The 20,062-nt window shown below is 40.1% G+C and overlaps 1 protein-coding gene across 1 annotated transcript in view; it reads right to left on the reverse strand.

Moving 5' to 3' along the window:
* LOC121515892 (gamma-aminobutyric acid receptor subunit alpha-6-like) overlaps nucleotides 1-20,062 on the reverse strand; it is a 193,396-nt gene that overhangs the window by 46,980 nt on the left and 126,354 nt on the right. The gene's annotated exons all lie outside the window — the stretch shown is intronic.

Consider the following 20,062-nt stretch of genomic DNA (forward strand, 5'->3'; position numbering starts at 1 on the left):
ACTAAACAAAATGAAGCAAATCAATACAACAGCAATTCCAAAAAAAAGTTGTGGCACTGTGATAAATGACAGCAACAGAAAGCAATGATTTGCATACCTTATAATCCCATATTTTATTCACAATGTAACATAATCAACAAATTAGATGTTAAAACTGTGATGTTTGACCATTTCATTAAAAATATTAACCCATTTGTATTTGATGGCAGCAACACATCTTAAAAAATAGGGACAGGGTCGTGTTTACTATTCTGTAGCATCCCCTCGTCTTTAAACAACAATCTGTAAACGTGAGACCAGTGGCTAAAATTTTAGGAGAGGAAGTTTGTCCCGTTTTTCTGTGATGTTGCTTTAAAGCTGCTCAAACTGTTCTGGGTTTTCGTGGACGGGTTTGTCATTCTATGATGTGTCAAATGTTTTCTGTTGGTGTAAGATCTGGACTGCAAGCAGGCTACGCTGAAAAAAATGAACTTGAGGAGAAGTAAATGTAACTTAATTGAATCTGTAAAATAAACAATAAAAAATCAAGTTCGTATCTTTGCACAAATATATATATATATATATATATATATATATATATATATATATATATATATATATAGTATTGAAGTCAAAAATCTTTGTTCAAAATACAAGAAATTGTGATTTTTTTTGGGAACACGAATAATTTAAGTAATGTGAGCCAGTCTTTTTAAGTTCATCCACACAACAACAATCTTGTTATCTTTAGTGTGTTTCCTTCATGTATTTCAAAACACCAATAGGCGGTGGGCCAAGGCCACCTGTCTGCTTTAGTTTTTGAAAATAATGATCTGCACCGAGGGAGGAGCCAGATTTCTCAAAATATAAAGATTATTTTACTATTTATCAGATTCTGTTTTTTGTCACTCAAACTACTTGCACATTTTTTTATCGTAACCTAATGTTTGTTATTTTTTCAGGCAAACGCTGCTTTCTACTATAACGTTTGGCCAATAGCAGGCTACGATTCATACGGCATGGGCACTATTGGCCAATCAGAGAGCATGTTACATTGAGAACTGGTGTTCAACACTGGAGGACGGTGTCAGTACACTTATACCTGCAGAATCAGAGACCTAAAAGTTATGCTGCTGCACTGAAAAAAACAACATGGGTGTCTGTTACATGGCCATGGTAAAAGGTGTGTCCCTCCCCCCTCCCTGGAAAAAGTCGAGGAGCATTCATCTTGAGATGAAACATCACATGTGGAACAAGTTAGAGACCCTGTAAAGTGAAATCCAAAGTTTTTGTCTTAATGTTGGAATATGGTTGCTGTAAACATGTGAAAACTCTGAGATCTACATGAGACTGAATTCTGGATTTAGGCCATTTCATCTCTTTCCTGGCTTGGTTTCATGTGGGCGGGGCCAATATGTCAACTTACTATGTCATGAGCCCACAGTAGAGAATGACCCCGCCCCTCTAACACTACAATATTGTGTTAGTAAACAGTCACCTGGAGCAGGGAATTCTGGTTCATTTTGTGCAAAGGATTCAGTCTTGTACTCTTGTACCATTCTATAATGTTCATGTTTCATTGCAGAGTTATAGTTATGCATGTTTAGTTTATTGGTTCATGTTTTTAGGGGAAAATATTTTTCCAAGTATGACACCATGAGTGAGGGGGTTAATGCTAAAGACTACCCATGTCCTGAGTGGGCGTGGTTTCAGCTCATTTAACAGACACGCCCACACCATCCTGGAGTAGATTTTACTGCCTCATTTTTCATGATTTCAAGCTTAATTTTATAAACTTGGAGATGCTTTATGTGACTGAAATTTGACCTGGGGGTTCATAACACAGTGATCTATCATACAACAAACCTAAATACAGATTTATTTTTACTTTACAGGGTCTTTAACCTAAAGCATTAAATTAAGTAACTCATAATCATATTGTGGTGATCCAGGAAGCAGTCACCTGGAGCAGGGATTTCTGGGATCGTTTTGTGCAAAAGAATTTGCTCATTTGCTGTTCTATAATGTTCATGTTTCATTGCAAAGTTATAATTATTCATGTTTTGTTTATTGGTTCATGTTTTTAGGGGAAGATATTTATCCAAGTATGACACCATGAGTGAGGGGGTTAATGCTGCAGATTACCCTCTCTATATGTGTCTGCAGTTGCGTTCTTAATTAAGTCATAACCACTGAGAGCTGTTTTAGCATATCCCCAAACAGCTTGAAATATCCTACTGCCTCTTCCCTGATGTCAAGCAATTTCAAAGAAAAACAGAATTAATACAGTTTTCCCAGCCTGTGTCTGTGAATGGGGTGATGGGCCCATTAGTCTCCACTGTGTGCATACAACACTCCACATTGAAAAAAATAAGTAATTATTACCTCTGCCAAGGAGGTCATGTGATCGGGTGGGTTTGTTAGTTTGTTTGTTTGTTAGCAACAAAGCTCAAAAAGTTATGGACAGATTTTAATGAAATTTTCACCCTCTGCCATGACCTCCAGTCATCCAGTAAGACCATGGGTGAGACTGTCAGCGCATCTGTTGGCATCGGAAGGCAAGGCTTTCGCTATAACAGTCCACCAGTTGTGAAGCCAATATTTAGGCTCACCGTGTTTCCACCCCACTGCGGAGGGAGTAATCAGTAAATGCTATGGTTGGGGGCACATGGGGATGGATCCAGGAACTTTTTAAAGGGTTCTTCACAACTGGGAGGTAGAGCTTATAGGGGAGGTCTTCAAGTGCTTTTCTAGTTTATAGAAAGACTAGCTTTGTTTGCTCTACATAATAAAATCAAGTTGGTTATACTTGCAAATTTCATTTACTACATTGAAAAAATTAAGTAAGGTATACAAAGACTAGTTTTGTTTGATCTACATAATAAAATCACTTTACTTTACTTGGATTTTATTTTTCATGTAAAAAAATAAGTAAGTAGTTCAAACAAAAAACAATCTTGCGGTAGTCGAGTGGCTAAGGCGCGCACCATGTACACGGGCGACCCAGGTTCGAATCCGGCCCGTGGCACCATTTCCTGCATGTCTCTCCCCGCTCTCTTCCCTGTTTCCAACTCTATCCACTGTCCTCCCTTTAATAAAGGCATGAAAAAGCCCAAAAATAAATCTTAAAAAAAAACAAAAACAATCTTGCTTCTTCAACATAAATAAATGATGAAAAAAGTTGCTTAGATTTTTTTAAGTAGATCTAGTAGAACATTTTTATCAGTGTAGCACCCTCTTGTTCCACATAATGTGTGAAGCCGCATGGTATTTGGTTTAGCATCGTCTTGCTGTATTATGTTAGGCCTTCCTGGAAAGAGACATTAGGTATGTTTACATGGACCACTTGTAATCGGAATAAATACCTGATTGGAATGAAAATGCTTCATATACACTTCCCATTTGTAATGAAACCCAGCACATTCGGAATGGAATTTCATTCCAAATGACAAACAATCTGATCACCTCTCCCGTTTGAGGTTCCTGTGCTCACCCACAAAATACTGCCACTTTTTTTACGTTAAAGTTTGCACTTTTTTTAATTAGAACTGGCTCTCTGTGCTGTGTGTAATGGTTATTCAATCAATCATGCTTTCTTTCTAGTTTGATTTTTGCTGAAGGTTTATTACAACTAACTTGCACACTTGTACTCAGAACCAGGGAAGGATGACAAAACCGAACTTCCCCCACAAAAAACTTCAAAACCCAAAACTAGTTCAGTTCATTCAAGTTTATTGACCATATAAACAGAGGTCCTAAAAACAAACAGACAGATACTGAAAGCTCAAAATTTAAATACAAAATAACACATCAGGCATTGGTATATGACAGGGTTCATCAAGTACATCTGCACAAGGGCCAGATTTAGTCTCAACAGAAACTCTGGGGGCCAGACTTTCAAATACACAAAAATTAAATATTTAATCTGTTAATAATTAATTAATTAATTATTAATACATATTTTGGTCTGATTGAAATATTATTGCAGTAGTATTTGTATTTTCCTTTAAACTACAGGACATTTTTAGTCATTACCAGTGAGCTCTATCCCTATTATTTATAAAGCAGCAGGCCCGACAACAGGATTGAAAATACAAGAGTATGGGCCCTCCCTAATTGTCATTTAGCACGAATATTAAGCCATTTTGACACTTTTAACCCCTTTTTGATACTTTTTGCCTCTTTAACCCAATTTTGGCATAATTTTAACCCCTTTCAAACGAGGTTTCCTGCATGTTTTATCCCTTTTGTGCCACTCTTTTATCCATTTTTGCCACTTTTCTTCTGTTCTTGCCACTTTTTAACTCCTTTAATTACATTTTTTTCAACAATTTTTGCAACTTTAAAAACATTTTTTCCACTTTTAACACTGTAGATACTTTCTGTCCCTTTTTGCCTCATTAACCCAACTTCTGAAAGATTTTAACCCCCTTTAAACCACTTTTTGTTTTATCCCCTTTGTGCCTCTCTATTATCAATTTTTGCCACCTTTCTCCAATTTTTGACACTTTTTAACCCCTTTTCTTTATTTTCTTGCACTATTTTTGTCATTTGTAACCAATTTTTGATACCTTTTGCCCCTTTTCCTCCTTTACCAGTTTTTGACACATTTTAACCTCTTTTCAAAACTTTTTTCTGCCAATTTTTTCAACACTTCTGCCAACCTTAACCATTTTTAAAATATAGACTAATTTTGACAGTAAATTTCTGTAAAACAGATCAAATGGTTAGTCACTCTAAAACTATTTCAATGTTAATTGTTTGTGGGATGGATTTAACAGCTACAGACATTTAAAGCAAAAGGATACTCTTAAAATCTTTCTCGCCATATACCTCGTCAATGCCTGCCTTGCCCTGGTGTTGTGTTCAAGGAAATTTCTATTAGCTGCCTGGGCAGGCTGAGGATATTGCAGAGTGTCAATCTTGTCCATCCAGTTGGCGTTCCCGTGGTCCCTCTCTTGTTGGCAGAAGTTGTGCAGGCCACAGCATGTGGCTATCATTTTTGAAGCGAATGTGTAATGAAACTTGCTCCTCTTCTGCAGAACTCGAAATCGTGACTTAAGAAGACCATAAGTCTGCTCAAGGTCCAAATTCTGGAATACCAGTGAATCATGGGCACACCCAGGTATCTTGCAGCTGATGCTCCTGAAACTATAGGACCCAAATAATAACAATACTATAATAGCACAAACCACAAACACAGGCGCACGTTATAAATCACATAAGCTTTCATTCCAGTGACAAGATGGTGCTTGTAGCATACAATTTTAAATCTGGGCTTATAACTGTAATAAACTATGAGTTCATAAGTGGATAGTAAAGTTGTATTGAATGGTTGAACAGGCTTCGCTGTTGCTAGGGGGCGTGTGATGTACTGAGTAAGAATCCATGTTGTCAAATGCTTCCATTAAAATTGTTTTGTATGAACATTTTCGGTGGATGTGCGTAATATTCAACAGAACGCTTATTAAATGGGGAAACTTCTCCAGTATACTGTTCAGCATAATGTTAAAATGAACATTTCATGTACACTTAATAAGCATTGCCAGTAAAGTGTGTTTTGGATATGATCAACCCAGCAAAAAAAACACTTACATGAACCTGTCATCCACAACGGCCTGAAGGACGTCCGAAGGCCAGCCTTTCCGATTTACGAAATCTCAGTAGCCATCAAAAGAAGGAAGGATCAGAATGTGAGTACCTGACAAAGCAGTTAACAAACTTTACTGCAAACTCAGGGGCCAAAATACAGGCATCTCATTTCTGATATACTCTGTACAACAGTAGCCCTAGAGTAATGTTGTGCAGGAACAGTACAATGTTAGCAGAAGGGGGCTCTGTGTGTGTGTGTGTGTGTGTGTGTGTGTAGCCTCCCTGCATCTCAAGGTTAGTCCAAAGAAATAAGTGCAGTGTCATGACTAACACAGTACAGAATACAGATATGCACATATGAGCAGCAATAAGCTGCATTAAAACATATTTCTACTCCTTATAACCATGTAGTTATTAAAACATTTTCAAAACTCATTAGCATATTTATGGTTATTAAACAAAGGAAAGTCAAAGAGAATACTTACCATCTATCAGGCCAAAAATCTGAGGGATGTGATGTGAGGCCTCGAACCTTCTCGCAATCTCGAGTGCCTCTTCTTCATTTGGCATTTGTATTAGGGTTTTAGTAGTCCTCCTTCTACCATGCCCTTACAAAACAGGTACATGAATTTCTTCACTGTTGCCTTGTGGATCCTGAATTGATTTGCTACCAGGCGATACTCGGCACAACTACCAAGTCAGTAGAGGACAATGGCCATACACGTTTAGGAGGATGGGTTCATGGACATAGGCTTCATCGGGGGACAGGAAGCCCTGCACCAGGCCACACAGCTTCACAAACGACACACGGGTCATCCGAAAGTTCTCCTTCCACTCAACATCTGTGAATTTGGTCAGGACGATTCAGTTCCACTAGACTTGCTTCGCACTTTCATCCACAGCTGTCTGGCCTTGTGAGCGGGATGTGGCAGTGGGCTAAGGTAGAGCGGCCGTTGCACTAACTGTTGGCTTTGATTTGCCGAAGTACGGTCTTCTGCCTCCCTTCTCCTCCTCAGCTGATGAAAGTGAGTATGTTATTGTTATTGTATGTTATTGTCGAGCTGCTGCTTCAAAACTATTATCAAGAACAGAACGCTTATTATGTGGTCTTCCATGTTGTAGCCGAAAAGAAAAGAAGGAGGAACTGGAGTTTGTTTTCTTCTGGTAGACATAAATACGTCACGTCCGCCCCCTGTCCAATCAGAATCCTTCTCAACCCCCAGACCTTAAGCGGAATTGAATAAATGTGATTAAATGTGTTTTCCATGTAAACCTCAATTCAGAATTACTATTTCCATGCAAATGCAAAGGAGAATACATTAATCCTGAATTATTTAATTCTGAATAATTAATTCCAAATTTAAAACATCATGTAACTGTGGCCATGATTTTGGTAATTACCAATGATGTTAAATTTGGGCAGCTGTGGCATGAACCTTACTTTGGTTAGGGTGGTCTAATAAATTTGTTAAGCACTGTATTTTTATTTATTTATTTATTTATTTTTCTTGTGGTGTTGTATCTCTTCTATTTGCCCTGAAGAAGGCCTGTGCAACGTCGTGTAGGCATATTTTTAATATGTTCAAAAATGAACTTGCCTGCCACTAAAGCTGTTTAACCATTTTAAAGAGTAGCTTGGTATTTTCCTCACTCTTGTTTGTACTATTTCTCCCTTTCAGATCCAGGTCAGGTCAGAGAGCTTCAGTCTTTTTGCGACCTCACTGGAGAGAGACATCATGACAGCCCATCTTCACTATCAGGCCAGCAGGAGCTCTTTCCTGGGAGCAGTGTGTTCATCTCATCATTCTGCCTTGCTGCCATGAATCACGCATCAAAACCAAATTGCATGCATCTGTTTCATGCACTTTTTGATCATTTCTTCACTGTTGAGGGGTGTCAAAATGCAGTCCCCTTTGGTCGCCCTGGCAACAACCCCTCGGGAAAGGAAGGAAAGCGGGTCCTTGACTGTAAAAAAAGTTGACGGAATAATAGTAAGTTTTCTCAAAAATTAGGCTCCAGTGTTTCCCTTCAATTAACAAGACTATGGCGGCCCGTCTCATTGTATAGTGTTCAAATTACAGCACCCCCCCTATCCGGACGGTCCACACAACGCCCCCGCTTCCCCACCGCCATGGTCTCCTAAAGTCCTGTGGGAAACACTGGGCCCTGTGTGTTTTCTGGCCGGGATAGTGGGGATAATGATTATATCCAATCAGGACAGTGTAGCAATTATTACTATCAGAATAAAAGTTTAACACCAGAAATGATGTTTTATCCAGTATCACTTACAGCACCTTGAAGGATAACAGACTGTTGTTTGTAATTACGTTTATGACTGGCCCAAAAAAACGTATTTGCTGATTTGCAATTCTTTGAACTTAAATGGACATCTCATGGTGTTGTGTATTTTTAACCTGAAGTGCAATTGTTTATGGTCTATGTTGTAAGTCTTTTTGTCACATTACTCATGCCAGATTTTAATGCTCCTGTCTTACAACTTATGTCCTGAGATGTGCTACTCTACCTGGGTGGGAACAAATCGAGGAGGCCAAGCTCAAGAAAGCCTTTGTCAACAAATGTAGGGCCAGAGCAGGTTCCAAGGAGTAGGCCACTGCAACAGCCTACAGTATGTGGACTGCTTTCTGTCTCACCCTTTCTTTTTTCTTTTTCATTTTCATGGACGAGAGGCATTAAGACAGTACCTGCCAAGTTGTCTCTGAGGTTTGGTAGTATGCGAGTTACTAGTTGTAGGTTCTCAGGTCCTTTTCACGTGGTTTCATGTGCTTAATCCAAACCCAAGTGTGGTTGGTCCACGTACCTCAGCTGATCAGTGTGTTCATTGTTTACAATCTGGAAGTGTTCATTTTCTGTATTTAGGCCAGTTTGCTTTATAGAATGCACCACAGTTAACATGGTGCTTACTCCAGTTCCATAAACAAAGCTTTCACACCGTTCTAAACGGATCTCTGGGTGTAAACAGCACGGTTCCAATTTTGTAAATGTATTTCTGTTTTACTTGAAAGAATAATTCACCAGAAATGAAAATTCAGTCATCATCTACTCACCCCTTGCTGAGAAGAAGTCAGGTGTAATTTTTTAACTACATCATTTTTTCCAAATAATGGATTTCTATGGTAACCAGAGACAAAACCGAATAAAAGTATTCCCAAAAACTAATGCTGGGCATAGATTTTTTTTTTAAATCTAGATTAATCTCACTGTAATCCTGTAATTAATCTAGATTAATCTAGATTCAAATGCTAGATTTGAATTTTGCTGAAGACATTAAAAAAATGCTTGAGCTATCTCTAAATATTAAGGAAAATGCATCACAGACTGCTTGACAACACCTTGCTTGCTCACCACTGAACCCTCACTTTAAACATCAAAGTTTGCTCATTTATTATGTGGATTTCCACCATAGAAATATAACAAAGAGATGGGTGAGGGATGATTCAGATCAGCGCCTGTTCTCTCTTGCTCGCTCACCACCACCTGACTCTCCTCTCTCTCCCTCTCTCTCTCTATCTCTCTCTCTCTCTCTGAACCTCACTTTAACACCGTAGTTTCCATGATATTAGTCATGAAAATCTAACAGATAAAGGCGTGCATTTGTAGCCTACTCACAGGTCATAACAGAGACAGAATTAAAAAGTTGTTCTCCATCTCTCCAACTTGTTTCAGCACTGTGATGCATGAGCGTGTGCTGTATGAAGCTCTCTGTCAGGATGGATCCAGCGGGATTTTAGGGTGCTTTCACATTAGGCCCAGTTAATTCGATTCCTCCCCCTCCCCCTTCCCCCGCAGGCATGCTTTCACACTAGCAATATCGAACCGTGCTCTGGCACACTTGCGTATTTACTCGATCTGAAACAGCAGGTGGCGGTATGCACATAGCTGGTTTACAACCCCGCAAAGGAGGAGAAAGAAGAAGAAGATTGTTTTTTTTTTTTTTTTTTTTTTTTCTTGACCTGGCAAAAAGTCCATCATTCATCCATGGATGATTGAAATCACTTTTAAGATGCCAGCAATTTCACTCTTCCTATCTGCATATCTACGTGCAGCTTAGAGGATTAAATGGGCTCGCGCTGCAAAGATAGAACGGTTTTTGAGGTGACAGGAGACTTTTATTGTCTTTGCATCTCCTCTCACTGACTCCAGCCTGCATTCATCTGTAAGGTGAGTCACAGCACACCATTTATTGACTGGATTCTGATGATTTCCGCCCTTTATTGAGGAAAAAAGGGGAACAAACTGCCATGCTGTTTAAAGAAGTTTAGTTTTTACGATGATGTCATGAAGCTGATGTGGCGCTCTGTCCCAGCGCAACCTCTGGTTTGTGCTAATGTGCAGACAACATGTAATATCGACTACTGGTTGTAATCACACACCAAAGCATCCACTCTTTCATTAAAACAGACGTTATCCAGTTCAGCAGAGCGTAAGCCTGCTCACAGCAGACCCAAACATCCGCCTTCCTCCCATTGGAAATGACTGGAGGTGTGTTTGTAGCCCACTACATGTGCTCGACGGTCTGTCTGTAAGCCCCTTTAGTGAATAGATTAACGTGCGATAATTTTGTTATCATGCAATAAGTGACTCGCATTAACGTAGCACATTAACATCGTTAACGGCCCAGCAATACCAAAAACATAATTCTGCACCCTGCTGCTTCGAAGATTTTGAAGTTTTTTTGGGGGGATACTTTTATTCGGTTTGTCTGTGATTGGTAGAAATCTTTTTTTTTTTTTTTTTTTCCTTTTTTTGACTTTTAGGTTTTGAGGATTACAAAACTACACCTGACTTCTTAACAGCAAGGGGGTGAGTAGATGACGACTGAATTTTTATTTTTGTATTTAATTTATTTTTATTTATGTATCTTATTTACATTTTATATTTTTGTATTTTGTTTTAATTTTTTTTAAAAAGTGTAAATGCTGCTACCCAAATACTAATGGTGTACTGATACACCATTATAATATACTAATGGTGTTACCTAGATAAAAGTGTTAAACTTTTCAATATTGAGTTTTGTTTTTACAGTTAATTCTAATTACTAAAGACAATTAAATTTTTAAATTACATTCTCAATTTGTTCTAGTATTTCTCAAATATGGCTTCAGTGTATAGCCCATATATAGCTTCAGTAAGACATTTAAGAGAAATAATCAAGACATGGAAGAGACATTGGACACACAATGATAAGATCTTTTTAAGGCTCATACTTCTCAGATTTGTCTCATAAAAGTCTCAGATTCATCTCATGTTATTCTCTTTAATTCTCCTTTAAAATAACAAAGACATAATTGAGATCAGGGACATACAACTATAAGATATTCTCTGTTTATCCCACTTCTCAAGTATTGCTCAACTGGTTTTCTCAACTCAACCTCCTTTGTCTTACTGATTTCTTGTCTCTTTTTAGCTTATCTTTTGCTCCTAAGGGACCCTAAGGAGAAGTAACTCACAAACAGATGATCACAGAATGATACGATTCCTATGAGTAGTTAAAATTTACAAAGTTTTAAAGAAAGATCCAAACCGGTCTTTCTCTCCAGGGTTGGTTCTGGGCAGAAGCAATATAGGCATTTGCCTAGGGAGCCACGCTGAGGGGGGAACAGTCATGAACCTTAAACATTTTGAATGAGTCAACCAACGTAACAGTTCCTCAACTCATGCAGTCCTCTAACCTGTGTGCCCCTCATTTGTGAAACTGTTCAGCCTCACCTCGCCTCTCTTTGTCTCTCTCCATCTCCTCTCCCTCACTCTCTCTCTCACCACATGCACCCCTGCCTTGACAAAGAGAGCAGAGCGGGGTGTAGAGTGATCATACTGTATATCCTTAAAGACCACAACTCCGTGTCTTCTGATTGTTCCAAATAGCAGTGAGTAACTTGGAGAAAGTTCATTAATGAAATTATGTTTTTTTTCCCGGTTTTGATTTCCGTAGACGCTAATAATTGTAAGTGCTCCATAACATCTATACTCCAATGATGCTTTCAAACAAACTCACTGGTGACATCAATGATAATAGGAGAAAAAAAGACTGAGGCAAAGGTTGGACACATTACTGATCAGATATCTTTAGAAACTGACATGTTGTCACAATGATAATAGAAATGCACATAACTTTATCTTTACAACTCAGATCATTGTTTAATAATAGCAGGTGTGCATGAATTTTGCACAAATGTGATGTGTTTGAATGTATGTAAGGAGGTACAGAGGATGATTGTAAGTACATCCAAAGATGTTTCCTCTTCATTCACCTTAAGTGAATGTAGCCTTGGCCAGGAGGAGTTGATGTCATCAGGCGGTATCCACCGCTCATTGGGTGTTTCGACCCTGAACTCCAACACCCTCCTGGTGGTGGGTTGGCAGGGGTGGCCAAGTCACTGCCCATCTCCTCCTCCTCACTTCCAGCTAAGCTCCTCTCTCCTGTTCCATAGCCAGCAAGAGGCTCTTTCTGCTGCCTCCTCCATCCTGCAAGCTGCTGTCTTCCTATCCTTCCCTGTCATTCCAATGGCTGTGAGCATTCTCCATACTGACTGGGCAGGGAATCCTCTTCAGCCGACCTCAACTGGGAACAGCCATGCCTGCCGTCCTTTCTCCCCAGTCATGTAAAAGGTCTTGGTATTTGGTGCTCTTTCTTTCAAATGCCTGCTCACACCACTCCTCCCATGGGACTGTAAGTTTGATGAGGATGATTTTCTTTTCCTCTTCAGACCACAGTACCACATATGGAGCTCAGCGAAAGTTCAAGCAGGAAGACTTTTCCCCTTCACTCACGGTGCCTTTGTCACTCTCACCTGGTGATCAGCTGTTAAGGGTGTCTACTTACTCGATCTATTGTCCAATCAGACTCAGAAAACAATTCCCATGTGTCCAATCACCACGTCGCTGTCCTCTTTTAAACCTGTTCTCCTCCCTCTGCAGTCATTCGTCTCAGCTGAACGCTGCATTCGTTCCGCGCAGGGGCTGTTAAGCATATGCTGCATTTTCCTCATTTTCATTAGTGCGAGTGTTATGTCTGCAAAATACGGAGAAGAAATTCTGTCCTTCTACCTGATCCCAGCTCATCATCATCTACTACACCAGAACCTAATCGAATCAAGCTGAGTCTGGTCATCTTCCATGTTAACGTGTGCAATGTCGCACCTCCTCATCAGCGTCCCTCGTAGGCACAGGCCGGTCAGCTGCCACCATGTTCAGTCACAGTCAAGCAACTTTAACCGCTGCCTCAGCCTCAGGTGGCCAAATTTCATCCTACTGCATGACGCGGCTCACCTCAGGTAACACTTCCACTAAAACAGCTCATGCTAAGTTCATATTAACATTTTATTTATCCAATCGTAATGAATAAAACAAAGCCGCTTAACTGCCATTTATATACAAGTTATCTGTCTCACTCAGTGCTGTTCATTAATACTCGAAAATTGTCTGTTCTTTTTCCACTCCTCTGCTGCGTTCGTCGGAGCACATCACGCTGCTCTCAGGATGTCAGATTGCCGCAGATTCTTGGCAGAGATCAGCCTTCAACCCGGCTTCCAGTCACGAGCCTTCAGCCGTAACCGCGCATCGATTCAGCTGTTTCCTTCCACAATTTGAGAAACGAGCAGGTGTATCGTTATCAAGTCAGGTTATCAAGTGTGGCGTAATGGTCTGACCCGTGTTTTTAAGGTTATTGGTGTTTTGAGAGCGTTGAAGGCAGTCAAGTTTGACAAGAGTGCACACCCACAGGTTTCTTGGGTTTCCTCGGTGCTCGTCATTTATGACAAACCAATCATCAACCTTACAAAGCCCGGTTGTATAGCTACTATCTTATACATGAATAAAACAGTAGGCACGAATCCTTTCATTACTGTGAGTTTTGCAGTAAAAAGAGAACAGGAGCTCAGCTACAGGCATCCATTATGAGAGCACCACTTAGACTGAAAATAAAGGAAAAACTGCATCCTTTAGTGATGTTGCACAATTCAATCTCAAAGTTACATCTTACAAATCATAAAGAAACTCTGTCTCTTTGTACCCTTTTAGTCGTCTTTTATGAAAAGCTTAGCTTTGTGCAACTTTTGGCATTTATCTATAAGATTCAGAATAATGATGGGCAGTACTCTTTTCAGGATTAAAATATTTGCTGTGCTAAAAAATCTTACAAACATATCAGCGGGCAATGCAGCTCGTTCAGTGATTGAAGCCACTCGACTCAGCTCTAAGATCTTAACATATCAGCGGGCAGTGCAGCTCGTTTCAGTGATTGTATTCATTCAACTCAGCTCAAAGATCTTTCCAAACATATCAGCGGGCAGTGCAGTTCGTTCAGTGATTGAAGCCATTCGACTCAGCTCAAAGATCTTAACATATCAGCGGGCAGTGCAGCTTGTGTCAGTGATTGAAGCCATTCGACTCTGCTCAAAACTTAGCTTCAGCGGGCAGTGCAGCTCGTTTCAGTGATTGAAGCAATTCGACTCTGTTCAAAGATCTTAACATATCAGCGGGCAGGCAGCTTGTTTCCATGATTGAAGCCATTCGACTCTGCTAAAAGATCTTAACGTATCAGTGGGCAGTGCAGCTTGTTTCAGTGATTGAAGCCATTCAACTCTGCTAAAAGATCTTAATATCAGCAGGCAGTGCAGATTGTTTCAGAGATTGAATCCATTCGACCCAGCCAAAAATCTTAACATATCACCAGGCAATGCAACTTTCAGGGATTGAAGTCTTCGACTCAGCAAAGATCTTTCCAAACATATCGGCGGGCAGTGCAGCTCGTTTCCATGATTGAAGCCATTCAACTCAGTTCAAAGATCTTAACATATCAGCGAGCAGTGCAGCTTGTTCTGTGATTGAAGCCATTCGGCTTAAGATCATTACTTAACATGTCAGCGGGCAGTGCAGCACATTCAGGGATTCAAATCATTTACCTCAGTTTAAGATGTTACATTTGGGTACTCGTGCACTTAGTGCTTCAGATTATTTGACTCAGCTCAATTAAAAAGGCTTAATTGGTCTCCAAATGCTCATTTTGTCTGATCTATTTGCTTTTCAATAGCCAGATTTCTGCTTCACGATGTTCGACTCATGAATGGCAGGTGTACACACTAAGGTATTCATCAAACTGATTGATTTTAGATTAATGCTTTGTATGAGATTTATTATGGTAACAACTCTAATGGAAGCCAGATCTGATGGCGCACATCACAGAGCTAGCATAAAACTTTCTCTTCAGCAATAGTTATATCAGAGAAATAAACATTGTCTCATATTAAACTCATGAAGTGATTTGCTTGTTTTCGTTTGTTTGAACCATATTAAGTCCTTTTATTCTGCGCGATAAGCATTGAGTTTAAGAATGTGTTTACTAAATCCTGGTAAATACTCTAGCGCAAATGGGCTTGGGCCTGTACTGTTATTGTAGCTCGTACAGACACTCAGTTTTGCCTTTTAAATCTCTGATCAAATACCTCGCTGTAAGACCTCGCACTAGCCCTAATTCTCCTTTCTCACCCCACAAAACCTTCCTTAAGCAAGAAACTAGTTCAATCATCACCTAAAACAACTACTCTCAAATGTAATCTGTTCACTCACTCAGGACACTCCTTTAGAATAGGTGCTGCAACAACGGCTGACTATCAAGGCATTTCATCTTCATCCCTACAACAAATGGGTCATTGGTCCTCATCAGCATTCTCTGCTTATATTCATCCCGATACCAAAGCTGTGTTGGCCAACCAAAGGCGTTTGCAACCTTAAAATACTTTGGTAAGTTCGTCATATAACTGGTGGTTTAAACGTTTTCATATTGTCATTACCTCTAATAATAATTTAACCTGTTTAAGATGTTCTTTAAAATTATATAATAATAATTACACTAAATTCATAAGAACATTGATAATTTAATAATTTTAAGTTAGATATATAGCCTATATACATAATAAAAAATAAATAAATAATAATATAAATAAACAAATAAATAAGATAAAATAAATGAATAAAATTAAAATGAATAAATTTAATAAATTTAATAAATAAATAAAATAAAAATAAATTAATAAAATTAAGTAATAAATAAACCGTAAAAAATAGATTAACCTACCAAATTTAATTAGATAATTTATTGCATATCACATTTGAGGTGGCAGTGCCTACAAATGCCGGACCTTTTTTTAGTCTAGGAGGTCACATTTGAGGTGGCAGTACCTACAAATGCCAGACCTCCTTGAACCGCAATCGTTAAATGCATAAAGCTTGCATCACGCAATCCAAAATCACCTAATATATAAAAATAAATGAATAAATAAATAAATATTGCTTCAATGCTGGTCAAATCCACTGAATGTCAGACCTAATACATTCAAAGTACTGTACCTATTCCAATAAATAATTTAAAATAAAATATAATAATTCAAACATACTGATGATAAATATAAACAATGAATAATTAGGCTAAACAATTTTGGGGGGGATTATATAAAAATAAATAAATAAATAAAAAAGGATAATTAAGGTATTATCTAGAATCATAATTTAAATGTGCTCTATTCCTTCTGCACCCTTATCGTCACTCTTAGAAATCTCGCTAGTCCCAAGGTAAGAATTGTCTTCTATTCTAAGCTAGCTCTCTCTCTCACCTTATTCTTTTGGGGGGGTATCCTATCTGATCTGATGGGCTGTACCCCTCTTTCTAGACCAATGGGGTTCACTACGGAGTCTTACGCCAAAGACTTTTGATTCATCATTAAATATTATAACATTTTTCTTTGTAAAATAAACGAATGATCACGCTTCTTTTGTCTCTCCTGATTGAAATGGAGCTCAGCGAAAGTTCAAGCAGGAAGACTTTTCCCCTTCACTCATTATGCCTTTGTCACTCTCACCTGGTGATCAGCTGTTAAGGGTGTCTACTTACTCGATCTATTGTCCAATCAGACTTAGAAAACAATTCCCATGTGTCCAATCACCACGTCGCTGTCCCCTTTTAAACCTGTTCTCCTCCCTCTGCAGTCATTTGTCTCAGCTGAATGCTGCATCCCTCCGCCACCCCTGTCACCACCTCACTCGTCAACCGCTTCAGAATACTCTCAACTTCAAGTCAGTTCAGCTCCTCAGAAGTATCAGATCCCCTCCTAATCACTCACCACCACCAGTGTCAAGACTCCGGGGTTTCCTATCTGATCTGACGGGCTGTACCCCTCTTTCTAGACCGACTGGGTTCACTACAGAGTCTTACGCCAAAGACTTTTGATTGATCATTTAATATTATAACATTTTTCTTTGTAAAATAAACGAATGATCACGCTTCTTTTGTGTCTCCTGATTGAACTGGTCTCAGAGGTGATTGGACAATCTGAGGGAACTGCAGTCTTCCTCCCAGCTCAACTTTCATTTCCCATGATTGGGCCCTCTGTGGCAGACTGTTTCTAGTTGTTGCTGTAGTTGGTGGTTTCTCCCCCTCTCTAACACAGTGGATTGATGTTGTTTTACAAGGTGTCCGGCGTTTCTTCTTTCTCTCCTGCTCTAAGGCATTTGCAAGTGTCATGAGCACTTTGTCATTGTGTCACCTGTACCTTCCTTGGGTGAATGCTGTTTTACACCCGGGCAGGATGTGTGACATGGTGCCTCTTTCCCCACACAGCTTGCACGATAGCTCCTCCCTCAAGCCCCATTTGTGCAAGTTTGCTGGGGTCGGGAGTGTGTCATATACCAATCTTAGCAGGAAGGAGATACGGAACAGCTCCAGTCTCCATAGGTCTGCCCGAGTGATTTTCTTCTTGGCGAGGTTCCATTTGGTCCAGGCTCCTTGGGAGGCAAGCTCCACCGCCCTTGACCTACGAGTTTCCTCCTCCAGGTTCCTTACTTCCACTTGGACCATGGCTCTTCTGTCACTGATTCCTGCCTTTCCCCATTGTTGGAAGTGGGAGGTTCCAAGGCCCTGTCTTCCTGTACATGGCTCTCCAATAATGTTGCGTAGCTTCAGCATGCTTTCTGCTTGTGCAACAGATGAGTCAGCTGCCCACTCCTGATCTGGTGCTGACGCCTGCATGTCTCACAGTTTCATCCTGGGAGTCTCTGTACGTCATTACAACTCTGCAGTTTGCAACCTTAAACTCCTCTACCACAGATGATAGAGGAAGTTAAAGTTGCCCTGATCTTATGTGGAGGCCTACTGCAGTGAAGCTTGGAGGGATTCCCAACCACTTCCTGAGGTATTTATTGATCTTTCTCTCCACTCCTTCTATGCTTGTCATCGGAACTTCAAAAACAGTCAGCAGCCACGTGAGTCTTGGCAACAGTCCATGTTGGTAAAGCCATGCTTTGAACTTCCCTGGGAGCCCTGATCTTTCAATCCTCCTCAGTCATCCCTCTGTCTGCTTTTCTGTATTGGCGATGTTGTTCCTGTCAGTAAGTGAATCATCAAACCGCTTCCCACGGCGCTTAATTCGATTCCCCTCTACCTATGGAATTACTTCCCCTTGCACATGCAGCTTGAACTTGTTGGTCAGTTTACCATCCCTGATCTAGGCTCCTGGATTTCTTTGCCTAAAACTTAATTCTGCCCCACATTGCCATGTGGTCAAGAACACTTAGCACCCACCTCGCCTCTACATGGGTTGTGGTCATCACAGTCAGGTCATCCATGTAACCTCTTATTGGCGGTTGTCAGATACCCAAATCCATTTTTGGACCCCGGGCTTCTTTCCCCGCAGTGGTTAGTAAGAGGTTTATCCCCATTATGAAGAGGGTGGGGAAGATTGTGCAGCCAGTTACGATCCCTTTGTCCAGGTTCCAACCCACATACTCAGCTCTGCTGCTCATCCCACAAATGCATGATCCTTACAAATGTGGCATCATTTAAAAGGGTAATAAACAGGCTTCCAATGTATAAGATTTATTACCAAGAAGCATCGTTACAACAAAGAAATAATGTGCCAAACAAAAAATGCCTTACTTTTTGTTTTAAGTTTGTATAAATGAAAGTTGATGTAAAGATGCCACAGTGTTGAAGAAATCATGCATCTCTCACACATAGGCCTTTCAGACTGGAAGGACTTGGTGCTGGTTCCTGAACCTAAATTTGAATGGCCCAGCGCATTCAAACCAGAGAAAAATTGGTTCTGAACCTGAAAAGTTGGTTCTCAGCTGGAACCAAAGGTACTTGATTCTTTATTGGGAATCGTGACATCATCAGATCAGTGGGCATATCACATTTTAGGTTGTGTAGATGAGCAGAAAATGAAAAAAAGAGGTCTGGTGGGGAGACAAAATATTTGTTTGTGATCTGGGCAAAGACATAACTCCAGGTGAAGCTGGAGAGTAGTACAAGGAAAATCTAGTTATATGCCAAACTTGCGGAAAAGATGGCAAAGGCTTGGGTCACCTGAACACCAGACCAAATAATTAACTCAAGAAACTGAAGAAGGAATACTGGGACAGCATCAAAGACTTGGGCAAAAGTGGAGTAGGGCGTAGTGATACATATCCATCATCATCATGTCCCCCCACTTTGGTTCTGCTTAAACTTAAAGCACCAAGGTTCTAAGTCTCCAGAATGAAACCAGAGCCAGAACCAGAACCGTGTCTGTCTGAAAATACCCTTAGTGACTCTTTTCATTGACTATAAACCCACCACAGGCGTGTGAAACAGAGGCCCTACAGCACCTGGCTGATCAGATAACAGACGTGAAGTAAAAAACCCAGACTCCCAGCTCACTATTCTTAGGGATATTAATAGAGCTAATCTGACACAGAAAACTACCTAAATATAGACAGCATATTAAATGTCCCACCAGGGACAAGGACAGTAACACCCTAGACCACTTTTGCACAGTTCCAAAGGACCCTTCCTGCTCTGGATCCTCATGCAGCTTTGGGACTCTCTGATCACTGTCTGCTCCATCTTATACAGACCTTCAGGCAGAAATTGAAAACATCTAAGCCTGCAGTGAGGACAGTGAGAAAATGGACAGATGAGTCAAAGCAAAAGCTACAGGCCTGCTTTGGCTGCACTAATTGGAATGTTTTTGAAGCTGCAGCAACAGACATTAATGAACTGATGGACACTGTGACATCATACATCAGTTCTTGTGAAAACGTGTGCAACCAAAACTTTCTGTAAATTAACATAAAACACCCTGGTTTACACAGAAAATTAGGTAGCTGTGACAGGCTAAGGAGGAGGCCTACAGAAGTGGCGATCAACTTGTATACAAACAGGCCAAAAACCAGCAGAAAAGGATTCCAAATAAACACAAAATACTTGTGCCCTCACAATTATGCCCCCTAATTGGGGGTTGGAGTATTCCTGTGCCATACAGCACCACACAACTAAGGCAATAAAGAACACCCAACCACTACCTTACATATGAATTAATTATTCTTTCCAGCTTCACACACCAGTCTAGGAAATAGCCCAAACTGCAAACACTATAACTTCAACCTCCCTGGGAGCCCTGACTTATCAATCCTCCCTAATCCCTCTACTACATCTTTTCTA

The sequence above is a fragment of the Cheilinus undulatus genome, linkage group 10 (genome assembly GCF_018320785.1).
Source record: "Cheilinus undulatus linkage group 10, ASM1832078v1, whole genome shotgun sequence".
Taxonomy (NCBI): domain Eukaryota; kingdom Metazoa; phylum Chordata; class Actinopteri; order Labriformes; family Labridae; genus Cheilinus; species Cheilinus undulatus.